The sequence below is a fragment of the Podarcis tiliguerta genome, assembly GCF_965153285.1.
Source record: "Podarcis tiliguerta genome assembly, chromosome: 3".
Lineage (NCBI taxonomy): Eukaryota > Metazoa > Chordata > Lepidosauria > Squamata > Lacertidae > Podarcis > Podarcis tiliguerta.
In genome coordinates, this window is record NC_139536.1 from 7,586,984 (window position 1) to 7,607,189 (window position 20,206).

General features: G+C 43.6%; 1 long non-coding RNA gene across 1 annotated transcript; it reads right to left on the reverse strand.

Moving 5' to 3' along the window:
• Positions 1-982: 982 nt before the first annotated feature.
• Positions 983-19,176, reverse strand: LOC310674008. Its single transcript, XR_014509304.1, has 5 exons — positions 19,146-19,176; positions 17,756-17,845; positions 12,829-12,979; positions 7,878-7,988; positions 983-1,089 (listed from the first exon to the last, which is right to left on the reverse strand). It is a non-coding gene; the product is annotated as an uncharacterized lncRNA (long non-coding RNA).
• Positions 19,177-20,206: the final 1,030 nt, after the last annotated feature.

The window sequence follows — 20,206 nt, forward strand, 5'->3', positions numbered from 1 at the left end:
AAAATGAGCAGAAACACGGGTTCATCTTGGACATACCTTATAAGGAGAGTGGAAAGCCAGTTTTGGGAAATTGTATTAATTAATCTAATTTGGCAGGATTTGTAATAATTAGGAAAATCAATAAAAAAAATTGGCCAAAAATAAATAAATGGCAGGGCCACTCCTGTTGAAAGGCAAGACTGTCAAAGGCTGAAATTGATGTCTGAATGGTGCAGCAAGACATAATAATAATAATAATAATAATAATAATAATAATAATAAAAACATTGGCTCCTACAAAGCAGATTGCAGAAATTCAATAAGAAACATAGTTTTCAATTGATTGTGAAGTACTAAACGCTTTAAAATGCTTTAAAAAGTAGAGACATCACCTTGCCAACAAAGGTCCATATAGTAAAAGCTATGGTTTTCCCAGTAGTGATGTATGGAAGTGAGAGCTGGACCATAAAGAAGGCTGATCGCCGAAGAATTGACGCTTTTGAATTATGGTGCTGGAGGAAACTCTTGAGCGTCCCATGGACTGCAAGAAGACCAAATGCATCCATTCTTAAGGAAATCAGCCCTGAGTGCTCACTGGAAGGACAGATCGTGAAGCTGAGGCTCCAATACTTTGGCCACCTCATGAGAAGAGAAGACTCACTGGAAAAGACCCTGATGTTGGGAAAGATGGAGGGCACAAGGAGAAGGGGACGACAGAGGACGAGATGGTTAGACAGTGTTCTCGAAGCTACCAGCATGAGTTTGACCAAACTGCGGGTGGCAGTGGAAGACAGGAGTGCCTGGCGTGCTCTGGTCCATGGGGTCACGAAGAGTCGGACACGACTGAACGACTAAACAACAACAAAACGCTTGCAATCATTATTACAAGACATCTGCCGTGATGACAGCTTGGAAACCCAAGAGAAATCATATAAACGTTCATATCAACGTTCATATCAAACAGTGTAGAAAGGTGAGGATAGGGATGAGGCAAACAGATGGCTAAATGTTTCTTGTATTTATTCCACAGTGACATAGTTGATGGTTTTGTGGACCCTTTGAAGACACAGTTGTTGATTTCCTTGCTTCTGCAGCTCTCAAGGATGTTTGCTGGAACACAGAGTTACTAGTAGTAATGCTTTGGTTTTTATCTCGGACGCCTGAAAGAGTAAACAGGGAAATTTGTGACTCTAGAAAACACTGAGGAAAACCTTATAAACCTACTGCTCTCAAATAACTGGTAACTTTGACCTGGCTCTGAAAAAGCTGCCACCTAATCAAACATGGCTCATTAGCCATGTATCATCAGACCACACCAATTTACTGTATATTGTCACGATTATACATAGAAAAACTAAGCACATGGGGGGGGGAGGGGTCCCTTCATTCAGACAGCAGATCTCCTTGATTCAGTTACCTGGGCTAACATCAGGCTTCACACCTTAAATATGGAGTAGAGCTTGTCTTGCCTAAACTTTTGAAGCCTCAGATGTCTCTCCTATTGACCATAATGGAATAATTAATAACTACTCATTGGTGGGTTTGCGGTTGTTGTTTTTTAAAGTTGTTTGGATGAATTTGATGAAATGTGCCCAAAAGTAGTAGCCCCTTTTTGCGAGGGGCTAGTCCACCAAATTTCAGACAAATGGGTGGGAAAGGAGATTTGCGGCAACCTCAAGCCTTTGCATGGATGTGAAATGTGCAAAACAACAACAAACCTCTGGTTACGTGAAACATATTCAATAAACACACAAGAGGTAACTGACTGTACATTTGAAAAAATAATATATACTATTCATTGTATTGAATTGTAGATTTCAACAGAAGTAGCTCATAACGTTCAACTACTATGCTATAAGATCCACTGTCCTAGAATCATAGAATAGAATAGAATCATAGAATCATAGAGCTGGAAGAGACCACAAGGGCCATCAAGTCCAAGCCCCTGCCAAGCAGGAAACACCATCAGAGCACTCCTGACATATGGTTGTCAAGCCTCTGCTTAAAGACCTCCAAATAAGGAGACTCCACCACACTCCTTGGCAGCAAATTCCACTGTCAAACAGCTCTTACTGTCAGGAAGTTCTTCCTAATGTTTAGGTGGAATCTTCTTTACAAGAAAGAAACAACCTTTCTCCCTCCTCTATGTTTGGATCCATTGCTCCGTGTCCACTTCTCTGGAGCAGCAGAAAACAACCTTTCTCCCTCCTCTATGTGACATCCTTTTATATATTTGAACATGGCTATCATATCACCCCTTAACCTCCTCTTCTCCAGGCTAAACATGCCCAGCTCCCTTAGCCGTTCCTCATAAGGCATTGTTTCCAGGCCTTTGACCATTTTGGTTGCCCTCCTCTGGACACGTTCCAGTTTGTCAGTGTCCTTGAACTGTGGTGCCCAGAACTGGTCACAGGTGAGGTCTGACCAGAGCAGAATACAGTGGCACTATTACTTCCCTTGATCTAGATGCTATACTCCTATTGATGCAGCCCAGAATTGCATTGGCTTTTTTAGCTGCCGCGTCACACTGTTGGCTCATGTCAAGTTTGTGGTCAACCAAGACTCCTAGATCCTTTTCACATGTACTGCTCTCAAGCCAGGTGTCACCCATCTTGTATTTGGGCCTCTCATTTTTTTTGCCCAAGTGCAATACTTTACATTTCTCCCTGTTAAAATTCATCTTGTTTGTTTTGGCCCAGTTCTCTAATCTGTCAAGGTCGTTTTGAAGTGTGATCCTGTCCTCTGGGGTGTTAGCCACCCCTCCCAGTTTGGTGTCATCTGCAAATGTGATCAGGATGCCCTTGAGTCCATCATCCAAGTCGTTGATAAAGATGTTGAATAAGACCGGGCCCAAGACAGAACCCTGTGGCACCCCACTAGTCACTCTTCTCCAGGATGAAGAGGAACTATTGATGAGCACCCTTTGGGTCCGGTCAGTCGGCCAGTTACAAATCCACTGAGTGGTAGCATAGTCAAGACCGCATTTTACCAGCTTCTTTGCAAGAATATCATGGGGCACCTTGTCAAATGCCTTGCTGAAATCAAGGTAGGCTACATCCACTGCATTCCCTTCATCTACCAGGCTTGTAATTCTGTCAAAAAATGAGATCAGGTTAGCCTGACATGACTTATTTTTCAGAAATCCATGCTGACTATTGGTGATCACAGCATTCCTTTCTAGGTGCTCACAGACCGTTCGCTTAATGATCTGCTCCAGAATCTTCCCTGGTATTGATGTCAGACTGACTGGGCGGTAATTATTTGGGTCCTCTCTTTTCCCCTTTTTGAAAATAGGGACAACATTTGCCCTCCTCCAGTCTGCCGGGACTTCACCTGTTCTCCAGGAATTCTCAAAGATGACTGCCAGTGGTTCTGAGATCACATCTGCCAGTTCTTTTAATACTCTTGGATGCAGTTCATCTGGCCCTGGAGACTTGAAAACATCTAAACTAGCCAAGTATTCTTGTACTATCTCCTTAGTTCTTCTGGGCTGTGTTTTCTCTGCTGAATCATTTGCTCCAAATTCTTCAGGTCGGGCATTGTTTTCTTTATCGGAGAAGACTGAGGCAAAGAAGGCATTGAGGAGTTCAGCCCTTTCTGTGTCCCCTGTTTGCATTTCAGCATCTTCTCCTCTGAGTGACCCCACTGTTTCTTTGTTCTTCCTTTTGCTATGAACATACCCATAAAAGCCTTTTTTGTTGCTTTTAACCTCTCTAGCAAGCCTGAGTTCATTCTGTACTTTAGCTTTTCTGACTTTGTGTCTACACGTGCTGGCTATTTGTTTGAATTCCTCTTTGGCGGTTTCCCCCCTTTTCCATTTTTTGTACACATCCTTTTTTAATCTTAACTCAGTTAAAAGTTCTTTAGATAGCCACCCTGGCTTCTTTAGGCACCTTCCATGTTTCCGTCTCATTGGTATTGCCTGAAGTTGTGCTTTTACTATCTCCCTCTTAACAAACTCCCAGCCATCATTAACTCCCTTTCCTTTTAGTATTACTGTCCATGGGATCTCACTCAGCACTTCCCTAAGTTTTATGAAGTCGGCTTTCTTAATGTCAAGAAATTGAGTCCTAGTATGCTTGGCTGCTCCTTTCCGCTGTATAGTAAACTTCAGAAGAGCATGATCACTCACGCCTAATGATCCTTCCACTAAGTGATTTCATTGTTGCTGAACTTCTGAAAGCGCAAATAAACTGGTGGGCTCCGGTTCTTGCAAATCTATTTTCATATAAGACAACTGAAATCCCTAAAGATTGGGGACTGGCTATAATTGTTCCTATATTTAAAAAGGGCAACCCCTCTGACCCATCCAATTACAGACCAATTAGTCTTCTGAATGTGATCTGCAAACTTTATACAAAACATCTATGTCTAAAACTATGTGAATGGTTAGATCATATGACTTGCTAGATATTGAACAAGCAGGATTTACATCTGGACGTTCCACCATAGATCACTGCTTAGTGTTAGATTACTTTGTCTATAAGTATGTGAAACATTGGAAAAAGTCATTGTATGCAGCTTTTCTCCTCTCTCAAACCAAAGTGGGTCTGAAACGTGCCTTAGGGAAGTTTAGTGATCAATGTAACACTGAACTGTTAACAATTAACTTCGCTAAAACTAAAATTGTACATTTTAACTGTTCCTTCAGGAAAGATAATTGGACCGTAAAGGGAAATGCCATTGAACAGACTAAAACCTTCCAATACTTAGGCATTACTTTCTCTTATAATGCCAAACTGTCAACACACCTGACTACATCAGCTATATCAGCAGGAAGAAGTGCAAATGCCATCCTTAGATTATTCAGAAGGAAAGGAGCTGGCTTCCTCCCAATGGCCTTAAAAGTCTTTCAGGCAAAATCTTTGGCCCAACTCCTGTATGGCTCTCAAATTAGCCCCTCTGCCAACCTTAAGACCCTTGAAACAGTTCAATCAAAGTTTTTAAGATCACTATTTGCTACCCCAAGATGCACACCTAATGCAGTCTTAAGGCAAGAGGCAGGACTGCCCAGAGTGGAATTAAAAGTCTGGGAGCAAGCAATATCCCTCTGGCTGAAAATCCATTACAATCCTAAGGGACTGTTACCTTGCTTCCTGGCCGCAGTTCCCTATCCTCCTTGGCTTCTGCAAATAACTAATAAGATCAAACAAATTGGCCTAAACCCTGAAAATCTCTTTATTGGAACTCTGAATAAGGCAAAAGCAATTATCACTCAGAGACTTTACGATGTCGAATTACAACAAGAAGACGCCCTACTCCCGGAGACGTATAGATGTTTAAAAGCTTGGCCTAATTTTGCAGCTGCCCCTTACTTAACTAACATCACTAACGAAGCTTATAGATGGGCTTTTTCTAGAGCCCGCTTTGAGACAATGCCCTCAGCAGTGCTGCACGGCAAATTCACGTGGGTACCAATGCATGCGCGTCTCTGCCCCTGTATGTCTAATAAGGTAGAATCTGTCACACACATCCTTCTATTTTGCAAATTTTATAGTGAAGAACGAGTTCAATTTATTTTGCCGCTTTTATCAAAATTTATACCCCTACAACATTATTTGGAATCCTCCCCCGAAATTTTACGAAAATACCTTCTGGAAGATTCCTCAAGCTCAATATCATATGAGGTGGCCAGATTCTGCACTTTGGTAATCAGGAAGCGTAAATCTCTTCTGTTGAATGGCACAATGCGAAGTTCCCTTGTGTAATCCTTTTTCTTTTCTTTTTTTTCTTTTTTTTCCTGATGCCATTGTTGAATTTTCTTTGTCTGATCTTGTGGTGTTTAGTGTTACTGGCTTTTGCCGCAATAAAACTTGAACTTGATCCTTCCACTTCTACCCCACTAACCAGGTCATCAACATTGGTTAGGACCAGATCTAAAATGGCTGTTCCTCTTGTTGCTTCTCTCACTTTCTGGACAATGAAGTTGTCTGCAAGGCCAATGAGGAATCTGTTTGACCTTATGCTCTTGGCTGAGTTTGACATCCAACAAATATCCGGGTAATTGAAGTCCCCCATTACTACTATCTCCCTTCCTTTTGCATGCTTGGCCATCTGTTCCAGGAAGGCATCATCTATGTCCTCCATTTGGTTTGGGGATCTATAGTAAACTCCCACAATGAGGTCACTGTTATTCTTCTCTCCCTTAATTTTGACCCAAATGCTCTCACTTTGGCTTTGAGGTTCTAAATCTTGGATCTCTTCACAGGTATACACATCCCTGACATATAACGCTACTCCTCCGCCTTTCTTGTCTGGTCTGTTTCTCTGAAATAGATTGTATCCCTCCATTTTTACATTCCAATCGTGGGACTTATCCCACCAGGTTTCAGTGATGCCTATTATGTCATATTTAGTTTGCTGTACCAAGAGCTCAAGCTCATCTTGTTTATTTCCCATGCTTTGCGCATTAGTGTACAGACATTGAAGTCCATTAATCATTCCCCCATGTCTCTTATTTAAGGATTTTTTCCTCCCACCACTAGGTCTGCGTGCTGTTTGCTCCATTTGGTCTATGACATTTGGATGATCATCTTCATCAGTTGATAGACTCCTACCTTCAGGAGCACTGTCTCCCTCCTCCACACTAGTCAGTTTAAAGCTCTCCTGATGAGGTTTCTGAGATTTTTGGCAATAACATTCCTCCCAACCGTTGTGAGGTGCAGCCCATTGCTTGCCAGAAGTCCATCTTCAAGAAACTGCAGTCAGTGATATAAGAATCCAAACCGTTCCTGTTTACACCATTTGCGAAGCCAGCTGTTCACTTCCACTATTTTTCCCTCTCTCCCTGGGCCACGTCGTTCAACTGGGAGGACAGATGAGATGACAGATGAGATGATACCCTGTGATATCATATATGAGTTTGTACTACTGATGAAGCCCAGGATGGCGAAACAAGGCTAATATTTCAGAAATCCTTGTCTTAGAGTCTGTGAAAGGATTCTGTGGAACTGCAACAACCTTTCGTGTGGATTGCTGAACTCTATGAACAGGTGGAATAGACACTTTCACATATATGGACCTTATGCGTAAACTGATTAAAGAATGAACTGATCCACCGGGTCTTCTACTTTTTTCGTTGAACTTTATGAGCTGTTGAAATCTACAATTCAATACAATGAATAAAAGATAAAGGTAAAGGGACCCCTGACCATTAGGTCCAGTCGTGGCCGACTCTGGGGTTGCGGCGCTCATCTTGCTTTATTGGCCAAGGGACCCGGCGTACAGCTTCCGGGTCATGTGGCAAAGGGCTTGGTGGTCTCCATACATCTGCTCCCATATTTTAGCTCACTCTCACTGGTCTGGCACTTGAGCTCTGATGGTCCTCTGTGGCATTCAATCCCAGCAGCGGTCTGATTTACACAAGAGGCAGTGACAACCGCCAGCTTGAATGGCTTTAAATGAGGCTTAGACAAATGAATGGAGGATAAAGATATAAATGGCTACTAGCCACAGTGGCTATGTTCTGCTTCCACTTCATAGGCAGTATTCCTCTGAATGCCAGCTGCTGGGATTGGCAAATGTTCAGAGTGCTGTTGCACTGATGTTCTGTGTCATAGGTATCTGGCTGGCCACTGTGGCAACACGATGCTGGGCCAGGAGAGCCATTGGCCTCATCCTGCAGGTTCTTCTTATGACTCGCTGCTTATGCAAATAAAGAGATAACCCAACCATTGAGACCAGGTCAACAGCATTTCAAGGATATTGGTTTGATAGATGTGTAGATTGCAGCTGAACCTATTTCCTCAGCCAACCATTTACAGTGTATCTCCTACAACCCCCTCCTGCTATGCAATTTACCCTTTGCTAAAGATACCCCACTAAAGATATGCAGTCATCTGGACGATTTTTTTTCTTCTTTCCTTTTTGCATTTTATCTGTCAAGGTTTGCAACTCACTTTCTGCAGCAGAAAAACTTTTTAGCGCACTTGTGAAGGGAAGAACTGCCTGGAGGACATTTATTTTTAGTGCATTCACCTCCCCGCCATTTGCAGTACTCTGCTGGGTCTCTGCAGAGGAAGAAAAAAACATTAAGTGAAAAGGTGGTAGTATTTATTTATTTATTTATTTATTTGATAAATTATTGATAGTTCTTCCGCACAGAGGGACCCAGGGCTACAGACACAACACAAGAAAAATGATTGAATATATCCAAAACCTATTTAAAACATATATATCAGGTACGACCAACTTCCAAGAGACTGCAATCTACTCCCATTATTAAAAAAAACCTGGCCGTGATCTACCCATTGGATTGACCAGAGTTGCTGTGCTTTTTTGGGGGACAGCTTCATCAAAGTTGTTGAGTTAGAAGGTACTTCAAGGGTCATCTAGTCCAACCCCCTGCAATGAAGGGAGATGGCCATCCAACCTCTGCTTCAAAAGACCTCCAGTGAAGGAGAGTCCACCACCTTCAGAGGGAGTCCATTCCACTGTTGAACAGCTCTTATCATCATAAGGTTCTTTCAGATGTTGAGTTGGAATCTCCTTTCTTATAAGTTTAATCCATTGGATCAGGTCCTGCCCTCTGGAGCAGGAAAAAGCAAGCTTGTTCCATCTTCCATGTAAAAGCCCCTAAGATATTTGAAGATGGCTACCTACTCTCATTCTCCTCTTCTCCAGCCTAAACCTACTGAACTCTCTCAATAAGCTTTGGTCTCCAGACTCCAGAGTTAACCAGGGCTATTGACCATCTGGCTCTGATGTGCCCTCTCTGATTGCTTGGAGCCCAGATAGTCCTGTGGTTTCCACCGGAGCTGAGGGCAATGAAACAATCACTGAGATGGCTAGAGTGCCAGTGGTGAAAAACTCATTCTGAATCTGACTGGACATGAGTTAATGCTCAATGTCGAGCCTACCAAGTGGCGGTAGCAATAGCGAAGAGGACCTTCTTCACCGCCTCTATTCCATCTGCAGAAAACAGCAGCAGGAGACTCTTTCAAGTGGTTCACAATTTAAGAGAACCACCAGTGCTATCGGGGCCTGATAAGGGCCCCAGGATCTCTTGCAACAATTTTGTAAAGTCTTTTTTTTTGCAGATAAAGTCACTCAGATTCAGAAAGAGGTAGATTCCACCATGGGAGCAGGGGCAGGGCGGGAGAGTGCAAGAGCCCTGTCTAGTCAAGGTGCGTGAAATCAATTCCAATCTGTTAACCTCTGAGGATATGGACAGGCTGCTTGGATGAATGAAACTGACCACCTGTCTCCTTGATCCTTGCCCATCCTGGCTCATAAAAGTGAACCAAGAAGGGCTGGGCGATGGGCTCTGCAGGGTGGTGAATGTTTCCCTCTGTGAGGGAGCCTTCCCTTAAGAAGCTGAAAGAGGCTTCTTAAAAAAACATCTTTAGACCCGGCCAATTTCGCCAACTATCACCCAGTCTCAAATCTTCCATTCTTGGGTCAGGTGGTTGAGCAGGTGGCTGCTGAACAACTCTGGGCATGCCTGGAGGATGCGGACCATTTGGATCCCTTCCAATTAGGATTCAGGCCTCAACATGGAACTGAAACTGCCTTGGTCACCCTGGTCAATGATCTCCAGCAGGATAGGGACAAAGGGGAAATCTATTTCCTAGTTCTGCTGGATCTCTCAGCGGCCTTTGATACCATCGACCATGACATCCTTCTGGACCATTTAGAGGAGCTGGGAGCACTGTTATACAATAGTTCCACTCCTTCCTCCTGAAGGAGTCCAGAAAGTGGTGTGGGAATGATAAGTGTTCAGATCCCTGGGCTCTCACTTGTGGGGTGCCTCAGGGTTCCGTCCTCTCCCCCATGCTTTTTAACATCTATATGAAACCCCTGGGAGAGATCATCAGGGGGTTTTGGCTGGTTGTATGTTGGCTGGTAGTATGCTGAGGAAACCCAGCTCTACCTCTCTTTTAAATAAGAACCAGTGAAGGTGGGGAAAGTCCTGTGTGAGTGTCTGGAGGCAGTTGGAGGATTGATGGCGGCTAACAGATTGAGGTTGAATCCTGGCAAGACAGAAGTATTGTTTGGGAGGGACAGGGGGTGGGTAGGTGTAGAGGACTCCCTGGTCCTGAATGGGGCAACTGTACCCCTGACTCACAGCTGTCCATGGAGATGCAGGTCAATTCTGTCTCCAGGGCACCTGTCTATCAGCTCTATCTGGTACGCAGGCTGAGACCCTACCTGACCGCAGACTGTCTCGCTAGAGTGGTGCATGCTCTAGTTATCTCCTGCTTGGACTACTGCAATGTGCTCCATATGGGGCTACCTTTGAAGGTGACCCAGAAACTACAGCTAATCCAGAATGCGGCAGCTAGACTGGTGACTGGGAGTGGCTGCTGAGACCATATAACACCGGTCCTGAAAGACCTACATTGGCTCCCAGTACTTTTCCAAGCACAATTCAAAGTGCTGGTGCTGACCTTTAAATCCCTAAATGGCCTCGGCCCAGTATACCTGAAGTATACTCCACCCCCAGTATACTCCACCCCCATCATTCAGCCCGGACACTGAGGTCCAGCTCCGAGGGCCTTCTGGCGGCTCCCTCGCTGTGAGAAGCCAAATTACAGGGAACCAGGCAGAGGGCCTTCTCGGTAGTAGAACACACTCCCATCAGATGTCAAGGAAATAAACAATTATCTGACTTTTAGAAGACATCTGAAGGCAGCCCTGTTTAGGGAATGTTTTAAATGTTTGATGCTCTATTGTGCTTTTAATTCTGATGGGAGTTGCCCAGAGTGGCTGGGGAAGCCCAGCCATGGGTGGGGTATAAATAAATTATTATTATTATTATTATTATTACTACTACTACTACTACTACTACCACTACTACTTATGAATCTGCTTTATAGCAAAACTCAGGTCTAGGGGGATGAAGGAGTACAAAAACAGAAAGCGAAGGGCACATCTCAGAAACATTGCCACCCTATTAACCTGAAGGACGATTGGCCCTTCAGTAAGAAGATATGACATTCCATGGGGGAATCAGTGCAACCAGACATTCTCCCCTCTTCATTGCAGTGAGAGACTAATGGAGAAGGCTGTATGCAAAGTTAAGACCTTTCACTTTGAGTGGGCCTCACTATTGCACATAGCACTGTGGCTCAACATGTTCCCTACCGAAGAAACCTCTGTGCCCCTGCTTTGACGACCTTTATGTGCTTAGTCTCTCAACCTGCCTTGTACCACCCTCTGCACCCAGCTTAGCTTCTACCTTGCCTTGCCTTGCCTCACCTCAGCACAAGGCATGACAATGATATAGCAGGAGCCCATCTTGCTAGAGTAATTGGGTTCCCTCTTCTGAAAGTTTAAAGCAGCCTTTCCCGACCCAGTTTGCTCCAGATGTTTTGAACTACAATTCCCACCATCTCTGGCTATCGGCCATGCTGTCTGGGGCTCATAGAACTTGTAGTCCCAAGCATCTGAAACACATCGGACTGGGGAGCACTGGGCTCAGGAATTTATTGAGTTGCTAGGTCTTAGAAATTTCTCCATCCCAACACACTTGGATCTTCCTGATCAAAGCTCCCTACTCCCTTTTCATTCCCTTTAAAATCACTACAGAACCAGCACCTTTGTAATATACTGAACTTCTGTAAATCCACGTGTTTCTTAAGTGATTTTTGAATTCAGGAAAGCCAGCCCAAGCATGTCACCATGCTGCAGGGATACATTATTCACGCTCCTTTCCTTCATTGACAGGTCTTCTCCTACGATCCTGCCAGCACACGTTAATACACACGTTTGATTTTAATTGTACTGTGTTGACTACAGCAAACTATGACAAGTTCTTAAAGAAATGGGAGTGCCTGATCATCTCATCTGTCTCCTGAGAAATGTCTATGTGGGACAAGAAGCTACAGTTAGAACTGGATATGGAACAATTGATTGGTTCAAAATTGGGAAAGGAGTACGACAAGGCTGTATATTGTCTCCCTGTTAATTTAACTTATATGCAGAATTCATCATGCAAAATGCTGGGCTGGATGAATCCCAAACCGGAATTAAGATTGCGGGAAGAAATATCAACAACCTCAGATATGCAGATGACACAACCTTGATGGCAGAAAGTGAGGAGGAATTAAAGAACCTTTTAATGAGGGTGAAAGAGGAGAGTGCAAAATATGATCTGAAGCTTAACATCAAAAAAACTAAGATAATGGCCACTAGTCCCATCACCTCCTGGCAAATAAAAGGGGAAGAAATGGAGGCAGTGAGAGATTTTACTTTCTTGGGCTCCATGATCACTGCAGATGGTAACAGCAGTCACGAAATTAAGAGACGCCTGCTTCTTGGTGAAAAAGCAATGACAAACCTAGACAGCATCTTAAAAAGCAGAGACATCACCTGGCCGACAAAGGTCCATATAGTTAAAGCTCTGGTTTTCCCAGTAGTGATGTATGGAAGTGAAGCTGGACCATAAAGAAGGCTGATCACTGAAGAATTGATGCTTTTGAATTCTGGTGCTGGAGGAGACTCTTGAGAGTCCCATGGACTGCAAGAAGATCAAACCTATCCATTCTGAAGGAAATCAGCCCTGAGTGCTCATTGGAAGGACAGATCCTGAAGCTGAGGCTCCAATACTTTGGCCACCTCATGAGAAGAGAAAACTCCCTGGAAAAGACCTTGATGTTGGGAAAGATTGAGGGCACAAGGAGAAGGGGACGACAGAGGACGAGATGTTTAGACAGTGTTCTCGAAGCTACCAGCATGAGTTTGACCAAACTGCGGGAGTCAGTGGAAGACAGGAGTGCCTGGCATGCTCTGGTCCATGGGGTCACGAAGAGTCAGACATGACTAAATGACTAAACAACAACAAATTTTTGATTTCACCTCCATAATACTCTCCACTCTTGCACGTAACCTGCAATATTATGGATTTACCTTTTACAGCATATGCCTCTGCTACCGTTCTGACAGTGTCCATAGAAAACAAACTGTTCTTGACAGCTAGTTCTTGCGAAGCATCGGCCACCCCTTTTTAAACATTCTTGGTAATCGATGGATGTAGGCTTTACATAACTGTACACGAAACCTGTTCAAGAAACATAATAAACCAGAATCAAATAACTGGACACTTTCTCATTCAATTCCTCTTGAATCTCCTACAACGGCTACTGTTTGTTTATTTATTTATTTATTACCTTTTTTAAAGCAAAGCCTCCAAACAAATGCTGCGCTTCCCAAACAAGTTGGACATTTGAGGAAATCTGAGAGGAGCAAATAATACCTCAAAAAAGCTGATGAATTTTCTAAGACTTGTTTCTGAACTGGAGGTCTGCATTAAAATATAAACATGAGGCTTATAGTTCAGCTACTCCTTGTTTTTATTTAGGGCGGATTGAAAGTTGCCTATTAAAATGCTCCCTGCTTGCCAGGGTTGGGGGAGGTGAGGGAACTGAGCACCTTTCTTCTTTTCTTTTGTAGAGCCAGTGGCGAAGCTGCATGCTCCGCTACCGGGGAGCAGGCGGGGGAATGGCATGCACCCTGGGGGGCATGGAGTGTGTTCGGGGGGTGTGTTGTGCCGCCTGCGGGTGTGTGGTGCCCAGCGTGCATATGTGTGCATGGCGCCTGTCCGGAGGGGCCACCGCGATGGCACCATACCTGAATAGTGGTGCCGGGGATGGTCCGCTCCCTCTGCAGCCCTATTCCTCTGCCAGTGTTTAGAGCAATGTCAGATTCCCATCTCTTTATAAGAGAACTTGGTGGGGCTTACTGTAGAATACACCTGCATAGGATTTTATTCACTGCAGATGGTGACAGCAGTCACAAAATTAAAAGATGCCTGCTTCTTGGGAGAAAAGCAATGGCAAACCTAGACAGCATCTTAAAAAGCAGAGACATCACCTTGCCAACAAAGGCCTGTATAGTTAAAGCTATGGTTTTCCCAGTAGTGATGTATGGAAGTGAGAGCTGGACCATAAAGAAGGCTGTTCGCTGAAGAATTGATGATTTTGAATTATGGCATGGTGCTGGAGGAGACTCTTGAGAGTCCCATGGACTGCAAGAAGATCAAACCTCTCCATTCTTAAGGAAATCAGCCCTGAGTGCTCACTGGAAGGACAGAACGTGAAGCTGAGGCTCCAATACTTTGGCCACCTCATGAGAAGAGAAAACTCCCTGGAAAAGACCCTGATGTTGGGAAAGATGGGGGGCACAAGGAGAAGGGGATGGCAGAGGACGAGATGGTGGGACAGTGTTCTCGAAGCTACCAGCATGAGTTTGACCAAACTGTGGGAGGCAGTGGAAGACAGGAGTGCCTGGCGTGCTCTGGTCCATGGGGTCACGAAGAGTCAGGCACGACTAAACAACTAAACAACAACAGGATTTTATGTTAAATTCAAATTAATTTGTAATTTTTTTTTGAGAATCAATAAAAATTAATTGGGGGGGGATTTCAATTGTGGGCCACCTGCACACCTACCCCCCCCCCTCCGAGCTACCATTACCAGAGTTTCTTGGAAAGAGGAACTGACTGTTAAGCTGTTCTGGGAGTGCCACTCCCACCCTTGAGCGCAAGTGGATTTGCCACATCTCAACTCCCCTGGGAAGGAGACTCAAAATGGTTTAGCCCTGCGGAGGAGTTGGGGAAGGGTCAGGTGAGATGACAGGCCAATCAGGATGGGGAAGAAGCCAGGCTTTATAAGATGCCTCCGCCCCAAACACTTTACTCTTCTCTTTGTGATTCCTTCCCTCCCTTTGTGGCATGGACTTTGCTACTTGCATATTTGGGGGATGAGTAGGATTTTTTTTGGGGGGAGCCCTAGGAAGCCCCTCCTCTTTTTCACCTATTCCCTACTGCTGGGAGTCCAATTTTTGAAGTGGTGTTTTTAATTTGTTTGTTTGGCTTTCAGTACTGGCAGGAAAGTCAAGTGGGGTGTATATTAGGGCAGTTCATAAAAATGTTTTGAAAATGCCTGCTCCAATGGTCTTATCTTACTAAACTAGGGATTATATAGCTATATCTGAAATTTCATGCAGTTAATATCTTGACCCTGCTCCACTAAGTTGAAATTTCAGCCTTCACGACATAGGAAAACGGCCAAATAAACAGCTATTTTCATGGAGGAGGGTCAAGATATTAACTGATATGCATGAAATTTCAGATATAGCTATATAATCCCTAGTGTTGTAAGATAAGACCTTTGGAGAAGGCATTTTCCCAAAAAAAGTTTTTTATGAACCGCTCTAGTATATATAAAGGTAAAGGTACCCCTCACCGTTCGGTCCAGTTGCAAACGACTCTGGGGTTGCACTCTCATCTCACATTACTGGCTGAGGGAGCAGACGTTTGTCCTCGGACAGTTTTTCCAGGTCATGTGGTCAACATGACTAAGCCGCATCTGGTGAAACCAGAGCAGCGCACGGAAATGCCGTTTACCTTCCCGCTGGAGCAGTACCTATTTACTTGCACTTTGACGTGCTTTCGAACTGCTAGATGGACAGGAACAGGGACCGAGCAATGGGAGCTCACCCCGTCACAGGGATTCGAACCGCTGACCTTCTGATCGGCAAGCCCTAGGCCTAGGTTTAGACCACCGCGCCACCCACGTCCCTTCTAGTATATATACCTGTGGCATTACTGGATTTAGGGCACTCTTTGTCATCCAACACTGTCTGGGTTTTAGGTCCTAAGTGGATTTTGTGGGACTGTTTCAAGGTGAGGGGTATCCAGCATGATGTACAGAAGATGACACCTCCCAAGAAAAATGAATCCTGAAATCAATTTCTTTTTTCTTTTTTGTCTTTTTTGTACTTCTATGTACTCCTATAGACTTGGCAAGCACACTGGGGTGAATGCCAACCTAGTGTGGCCACAGTGTGCTTATCAGTTTCACATACTCAAAGTTCCCATACCAATGAGGAAGAACTTGTTTGGATCTTTTCTTGCAGGACCACAAGTGGAACCTGTAAACTAAAGTAGGGAGGGACCCAATCTCACCTTAAAGAACTTCTCTGCATAGGCTATATTTTGACTTTGCTAATTAGGTCAATATTGGTTGTTCGCAAATCCTCTGTGTTGTCATATTTGAATAAAAATAAACTTTTTCATCAGTTACGGTTTCTTGGGGCTTTGCTAAGGCTGTACTGCAATGGTAGCTCTGTGAGGGGAAGAGGGAATCTCCTAGCAACTCTCCACTCATTTGACGTAATGCAGCTCCCAGAATTCTTTGGGGGAAGTCATGATTTTAAAGCAGTATCATGTTTCTTTCAATATATGCTGTGAATGAGACCTAACTTGCATGATTTTTTTTTTCAGGGGAGGCAGGTGCCATGTGGCAGGCTCTTTAAATATGTGAATGGTAGTTCATAAGAGCATGGATCAGACGAAGTCTGGTTCAGCATTCTGTTTTCAGCAGTGGCAGATAGTTGATTGTTGCAAGGCTCACTCTACATGGGGCTGCCCTTGAAACTGACCCAGAAACTCCAGCAGCTGCAGAATGCTGCAGCGAGACTCCTTACGGGATCCCCACCACGGGACCACATTCACCCAGTGCTATACCAGCTGCACTGGCTCCTGGTGGAGTACAGAATCAGGTTTAAGGTGCTGGTTTTAACCTTTAAAGCCCTTTATGGCCTAGGACCCTCGTACCTGTGCGACCACCTCTTCTGGTAAGTCCCACAGAGGACCTTATGTTCTGCTAACAACAACACCTTGAAGATCCAGGGCCCCAGGGAAATTAGACTGGCCTCGACTAGAGCTAGGGCCTTTTGGGCCGTGGCCCCAGCCTGGTGGAACACTCTCCCACAAGAGACCAGGACCCTGTGGGATATGACATCTTTTTGCAGGACCTGCAAGTTGGAGCTGTTCCCCCAAGCCTTTGGGCAGGATGCATTTTGTCTTACTTTCCATTGTATAAAACAAGCCCGAAGGAGACCCCCAACCCACTCACAGGTCCTTGTATGATCAGTGGAAACAATTGCTCCCGGCAAGTATTAACCACTCTCAGTTCCAACCTGATAATTGCCACCTGCCCAGATTTTAACTTGTCTGAATTAATTTTAAGATGTATTTTAATTAATTGGTGTCTGTTTTTATGTATATTGTGTTGTTTTTATGATGTTAGCCACTCAACTGGGGAGGGTGGAATACAAATAAAAATTTATTATTATTACAGTGGTACCTCTGGTTACGAGTTTAATTCATTCCGGAGGTCTGTTCTTAACCTGAAACTGTTCTTAACCTGAGGTACCACTTTAGCTAATGGGGTGTCCTGCTGCCGCCGCACCACCAGCACACGATTTCTGTTCTCATCCTGAAGTAAAGTTCTTAACTCGAGGTCGTATTTCTGCATTAGCGGAGTCTGTAACCTGAAGCGTCTGTAACCCGAGGTACCCCTGTCTTATTAAGGCAACAGGTGGAGCATGAAGGAAAAACAAACAGCTAAGGCGCAGGTAGATAGTCTCAAAATCCTAAGGCCACCACAAGACAACCAAACTAGTAAGAACAAGTTTTAGGAGGAGCCCAACACTGTGTGCTGGAAAGAAGAATAGCTCCATATAAGATGCAAGGAGGCCTCTGTGCACAGCAAAAGAAAGCATGTGTTGAATAACTGTTTCTAAGGTCTTTGCTTGGAGGAAGAGACAGTGAGCTGCTAGGGTGACTTTGGTCCAGATGACATCCCCCCCCCCCATAGTGTGTGTCATAATGGATATCCTCTCATCTCATAGACTCTCTTGGAATCTGTCTTTGAATGCATGACTGAATTAGCAGTCTGACTAACTGGGAATTTGTTTGAGCCTCCATACTAAACTTCCCAAGGGAGTTTTCTCCCACATCATTCTGCCGTCATCTTTAAACAGATCTTACTTGACTCTCTCAGGACTCCCAAGCAGAGAAGAACAAAAAGAAAGCCATGAGCTTTTTCCATGGCAAAAGTTGCCCGATATCTCGAAGTCACTGAAAGAGAGAAAGGGTACCAAGAGTTGTATTCAACACATCGCTTTTCTGCTTCCCCAACTGAATAATCTCCCTTCTCCTAGCTCCATGTGCTGTTCTGGAGGTTCTCCCAACCCTCCCAAGAAGGGGTGAAGAGTGGTTGGGAAGACCCATAGCTCTAGCAGGAATTTGGCTTCTGCTAGCGTGTTGAGTTAATTGAATATGGCTCCAAGACATGTAAATCACAAACTAGTACAGATCCAAACAATTCACAGCTGTCATGCCAAACACTTGAGAGCAAGTCCCGTTGAACTCCATGGAAATTGCATGTTTGTATGCATGCATATGATGTTTGGGTGGGTGGGTGTTTAGTATATTAAAGTTAGATGTGAAGAGGCACAACCTTTCCATCAAAACAATGGAAATTTCTTTTTAGAAGTTTGCCAATGTAAGCAGCCCAGAGTTGACTTAGAGCAATTCTCTCATTATCTACACTGGATAAAATTTCCAATGTGTGCAGTGAGCCTTACACCCAAATAAACCGGAAGAGGATTGCAATCTCAAACAATATTCTAAACTCTATTATATATATTTCTGTCATTCATAAACTTTGTTGCGCTAGCCAAAGGCCATGGCATTGTTCACAGGGGGAACAAAAGGAAAAACAGCAATAGCAGTTGCTCATTGTTTCTTGGAAAGGGACATTAATTTGTTTTGATCCATATTTTTAAATGAACTGTCCAAATTAATATACTCCAGCCTAATATGTATCACATTGACATTTATTTCAATATGTACATTTATTTAACTGCTTATTTTACATAGAGAGAAAGCTTAGCTTGTTTTAACTCTAGTTTCAATAATTTTAACTACTTAGAGGGGGTTTTATGATTAAATGATGTACAAACTATGTTGGTTACATACATACATACATACATGATTTGTATTTTGCTCAATAAATGAAGCAAAATGCATATTTTATGATAACATCTGTTTAGAAATGTGTGCATTGAGATAAATCTACACATATTTCTGTCATAAAATATTGAGGGTTGTATTCAGCTAAATCCTACTCAAAGTAGACTCGTTTATGTTAACAAATCTAAGTTAGTCGTGCCCATTGACTACAATGGGTCTACTCCTGAGTAGGACTAGCATTGAATACCAGCCACACAACTGTGCCTGTTACAATGCATTTACGTACAGGTCCTCATACAGATCATTTGTATTCTGATCTGTAATTCTTTACAATACAAGTTCCGAATATACCATCAAAAGTCCAAGCTGCTGACAAAGCCTGAAGAGACTTGATTTAACTTACCTCCTTACAAAGAAGCAGTGAAAGCTCACCTTCGAATCTGGAATAACTTCTTATGTTGGCTTTTTTATTATTCATTTGGTTATGCTCCTTTGAACACAGATATGATTGTATCAATTTTTCATGGAAGCAATATTTCCTGGAACATTCGGTTCTGCCTCTGACTTCTGGAGAGCTTTAATATAGCTCTGTAAATTAATGATTGATTCATCCTATGATAATAATAATAATAATAATAATAATAATAATAATAATAATAATATCTTTATTGTCATTGCCCCCTTCGGGGACAACGAAATTACTTGGCTGCTCCATAAAAACACTAATTAAAAAAATATAGTAAAATACATAAAACACCAATTAAAAAAATATAGTAAAATACAGCAAAGGAGATTTGATGACTTTCAAAGTCCGGGCTTCCCATTCAGGGCCGAGATCGCTCTGGAGAAGAAGCTGTTCTTAAGACGGCTTGTTCTTGTCTTCATCGTCCTGTATCTCCGTCCCGACGGCAAGAGCTCGAAGAGACAGTGACCAGGATGCGATGGATCTTTTACTATGTCCAGTGCCTTCCTATGGCACCTTGTGGCGTAAATCCGCTCTAAGGTGGAGAGTGGGCAGCCAACAATGCTCTCTGCTGCCTTCACAACCCTGTGCAACCCCAACCTGTCCTGGGTAGTACAGCTTCCGTACCACACGCATAAGCCATAAGTAAGCACGCTCTCAATGGCACAGTGATAGAAGGCAAGCAGCAGTTTCTGCGGAAGATGGTTTTTCCTTAGTATTCTCAAAAAATACAGTCTCTGCTGCGCCTTCTTCACAAGCCCCCTTGTGTTGACACTCCAGGACAGATCCTCTTGTAACTCAATGCCCAAAAATCTGAACGTTGTTACCCTCTCCACACAGACCCCATCAATCAAAAGTGGCTGGACATTGCTCTTCTGTCTCCTAAAGTCCACCTAAAGTCCTAAAGTCTATGAAAGGCTGGGATCAATGGGTCAATATTCGCAGGGAAACCAACATTCTTGTTTACAGAGCTATCGTACTACTAACTTTACGGTATGCAT